Below are 4,642 nucleotides of genomic sequence, written 5' to 3'. Positions count from 1 at the left end.
CGCACGCTGGGCGTTTCTGATAGGATTGTGCTGCTTGGTGACGAAATACACAGAGAGGGTACACGCAGGTTGTGACAGGGGAAGGGAGCCTGGGGGAGGCACCCTCACGTGGAGGCGCTCAGTCCTGGAGCAACAGCGCCACCTGCTGGCTGAGTGTGGTGTGACACTGTGGCAGCAAAACCAAAGCAATTGGAAAATAGCAGCACAAAGACAGAAAAACCTAACTTGATATTTTACTGTCTGGAGTTATATTGAAGAACTAGAGGCCCGTTGCACGATATTCGTGCAAGAATAGGCCTTCCTTCCCCTGGCTTCACTCCCAGCCACCCGGGAGCCAGCAAGTCCTCGCTTCTGTCCCGAGCACCGCTCCTGTAGCTCACTCCGCTGCCCCCCTCCCCATCATAGCAGGCGTCCCGCCACTCCCGGCCGCTCAGCACCTGCCTATGCAAATTAACACGCCATCTTTGTTGGTTTAATTTGCATACTCACTCTGGCTGTGGGCGTAGCGGAGGTATGGTCAATTTACATGTTTGTCTGTTATTAGGTAAGATAGGCAAGGGCGTTATCCACTCACCTCTTACAACAAACAGAAATGGCTGTTAATTATGCAATAAATATGTGCTGAGCAGCTATTACGACAGACACGGCTTCTGCCCTTTGGGGAGTTGTTTTGGCAAAGGGTACCCATACCATTTCTCTCTCTCTCTCTTACACACACACACACACACACACACACACACACACACACATGCTCGCTTTAGGTACTCCTAAGTAGATATGGTCTATAACCCATATGTAACTGAATAGGGTAGCAGCTAGGGTCATGGGCGGCCTCAGAGCCACTTGCCTGGGCTTATATGCCAATTCTTTCACTATTTTTTTTCTTTTTTTAGCTCTGTGTCCCTTCTCTCCGCCTCAGGGCTCTCATTGGTAAACTTTTAAATTAACGTTAATATACACTGAGTGGCCAGATTATTATGCATTCAGAGATCGTAATAATCTGGCCACTCAGTGTATATTTAAGATGGTTGTACTGTCTAGTTAATATATTGAGTATTCCATTAATGTACAAAACTTTAAAAAATTTAACCAAACTTTTTAAAGTTTAAATGAACAAAACTTTTTAAAAAGTTCTCTGTGGGAACCCTGATCAGAGCAGCCGGATACTCAAGGCCCATGTGAGTGAGGGGGCCCTGCCCAGAGTGGCTGGATGCTCAAGGCGTTTCCCAGACGCAGGGGCAAAAGCAAGGACACAGCGATCTTGGGCAGCGCGCAGCGGTTCCTCTGCGTTGGGGTCTTCGTTTCAGGTGAGCCCAGCCCAAGTCCCTGCTTCAGAGCAGGTTTCTATGAGCAGCTCTGCCGACCTCAGTGTCAACACGGGGAGTCTTCAAACATAAACAGCTGGTTAAACAGATGACAAAGAGGAGCAGCGTGCCCAGCGTCCCCGCCAACAGCCCCCTGCCCCCACAGGGCCGCCCTGTGCGTGGCACAGGGGTCAGAGTCCAGCCCTGGGACACGCGAACCAGAAGGAGGCTGAGCCCAGATGGAAACCCCAGCTCTGAGGCTGGCTCCAGGGAGGAGGGAGAGGGGCTTGCAACTGTCTCTCTCTGCAAAGGGTAGACCCAGGTGGGTTCTGGGGCGGGGGGCGGGGTCTGGGGCAGGCAGGCTCTGAGGAGCAAGCCCAGGTGCGTGAGCAAGCCGGGTGTGTGAGCAAGCCCAGGTGCGTGAGCAAGCCCAGGTGCGTGGGCAAGCCCAGGTGCGTGGGCAAGCCCAGGTGCGTAAGCAAGCCCAGGTGCGTGGGCAAGCCCAGGTGCGTGGGCAAGCCCAGGTGCGTGAGCAAGCCGGGTGCGTGAGCAAGCCCAGGTGCGTGAGCAAGCCAGGTGCGCACCTGTGCCCTCACCAGTCTCCGTGCTGCTTCCCGGGTCATTTCCGAGTCCTTGGGAAAGTCTTTCATGTTCAGGCCCGACCCAAAGGTGCGCGAGGGCGTCCCGGGAGGGCCGTGGGTCCCCGGGCCATGAGGTCGGCCGGGTGCTGCTGGGTTTGCAAGATGGTCCCTCCCAGAGGAGGGTGTTGGGCTCAAGGCCCAGCCACCTGGAGATCCTTCTGGTGTCGGGCTCCCCAAGACCAGCTCGGAGGAACCCACAGCTTTTTTTAAAAAAAAAGGAAGGCAAGAGACCAGCAGGGGCTGCGCTACCTCCCCGGGGGCCAGCCGAGGTGGGACAACACGCACCAAGTGTGGCCAACCCGGGGAGCCCTGAGCCCTGGGGTCCAGGCGCTGTGCTGGAGGCCAGCCGTGTGGGTGCTGTTTACTTAGCTTCTCGCTCTCCAGCCCGAGGCCACACTGCTACAGTGACCCGGGCCTCGGGCGCACAGGAGGCTGTCAGAGGACGTGCCAGGGCTCAGGGCATCTCCCGGGACAAGGCCCGAGGCCAGGCCTCTGAGCTCTCCAAGCCTGGGCTTGCAACAGTTCTCCCCGCTCCCTTCCGCCCCTCCAGGTGCTACCGGAGTTCTTAGGAATCACTCTGGGTCATTTTTGAGATTTACTAAACAATTCCTAAGTGGAAAATTAATTTTTTTTAAATATGTCAGATCAGCGGTTTCTGTGACTTTGCACCGAATCCAGAGGCGACTCAAGGACAAACTGCTCGCCTCTGGTTGAAACGCCCTCAGCAAAACCCTGCCGCACCACGGTCGTTCCTGTCAGTCACAAGGGACCCGACCCACAGGACACACTTCTCTCTAGGTGGCTAGTTACTGAATTCACAAGCGTGCTCGGGCGAGCTGCTGCACTTTCAGTTACAGGACAGCCGGCGTCCCGGCAGCTTCGGGGAAGTGCCCACCGGGCCGTGACCATGAACCCGAGACTCCCACAGACCTCTGCCCTGGAACGCTCCCCACGCGGAGCTTACAGAGTTGTGATGCAATTTGTCAAGAACGCTTATGAAACAGAAACGATCTGGAATCGTACAAATGTTTCATCTCCCGAAATAACTTCTATTTCTTTTTTTGTTAATCCTCACCCGGGGATATTTTTTCACTGATTCTTAGAGGGAGTGGAAGGCGGGGGAGAGCAGAGAGAAACATGGGTGTGAGAGAGACACATTAATTGGCTGCCTCCCGCACCCACTCTGACCAGGGGCCGGGATGGAGCCTGCAACCCGGGTACATGCCCTTGACCAGAATTCAACCCGGGTGGGACCCTTCAGTCTGCAAGCCGACGCTGTGCACTGAACCAAACCAGCCGGCACTTCTATTTCTAAGGGGTCTGATAACAGGGCACGCTGAGGTTGGACAGGGACCCGATACGTCACAACGGGCCCTGGGCTGCAGGGAGGCAGACCCTGCGGGTGTAGACAGACCGCGTGTGACACTGCTGTGACGGGGGCCCCGGGGCTGCTGCCCCGTGTCCTCAGTCCTCACTGTGCACGTCCTTCAAACCGCTCGGCCTGACCGGACAGCACCGCCAGTGCTCCGCGGGGTGGGGACTGTTGGGCACACGGGACAGTAGTCGACTTCGGAGAGAAGCCCACCCCGCAGGCCGAGTCCGTGAGCTCCGAGCTCTCTGACCACTGGGCCATCGATGGCTCACCGGCTCGAGTCGTCGGTCCCTGGCCGAGCCGCCGAGTGCTTAGTCTAGGGAGGTTTCTGCCGCTCACGTGGCCCTGCTGGTGAGTTCTCACCGTTGCGTTTTCCAGGTGAACCCAGGGGTATAAAGGCAGACCTCAGAAAAAGGCAGAGGACGCAAAGTGATGGACAGGACCCGACCGCACCAGATGTGAAGGTGAGGGACGAGCTGCAGCCCCGAGGGGGCCCGCAGTCTGGCGCTCACGCAGGGACGGCATCCAGTGACTTGCTGACGGTGTTCTTTGCAAAGGGCAAGGCCGAGACCTTGGGCGCCGAGTGGCAGTGGCCGGGGAGATCCCGGGCACCCGGCCTTCCTCCCGGTGCCCTGGCGTGACCTGTAACACAGCCCCGCCTCCCCGAGGCCCTGGGAGCGCTCAGCCTACAGCGGACACGGAGGGCAGGCATGGAATGACAGCCTTCCCGTGAGAATCACCTTTCCTTGGCCCGGAAGCGGTGCGCTCCGATTACTGAGGGGCGTCCTCCTTTCCTTTCCTTGGGAACCCCAAAGCCTCGGGGCAGGGATGGCGGCAGGAGCAGAGAGGGCAGAGGGCCGCCAGGTCAGTCCCTGCCTCTCATCAGCCGTGTTCAGAGCCTGCAAGGGCACGCAGGGGGCCCCCGCGGAACAGGCCTGGAGGGCGCAGGGAAATGAGCCGCCTGGCTCCCCACGTTTGCCCTCCACTGAAACATGCCCCCCTCCTGTCTCTGCCAGTGTAAACAGGGGCCCTGTGTAAGCCTGGAGAGGGAGGCTTCTGGGGCCCCGAAGGCACGCCACACCATGCCACGCCAGGGTGGGGTTTCTCCCGGGACCCACCACGAGGCCCCTCCAGCCCCTGCCCCAGCTCGGAGACGCAGATGCACTGGGAGCCTTAGAAAGATACCAAAGAACCGCTGCTGACTCCCATGACTTGTCTTTTCTAAGAAAGGATGCTCATCAGATCCTGCCTTCGGAGGACGTCCCTGCCTCTCCCGTCCCTGCCTCTCCCTTTAACTGCGGTCACCTGCCAGGCCCCGGGCTGGT

The sequence above is a fragment of the Plecotus auritus genome, assembly GCF_963455305.1.
Source record: "Plecotus auritus genome assembly, chromosome: 1".
Classification (NCBI taxonomy): domain Eukaryota; kingdom Metazoa; phylum Chordata; class Mammalia; order Chiroptera; family Vespertilionidae; genus Plecotus; species Plecotus auritus.
This window is presented reverse-complemented; position numbering follows the sequence as displayed.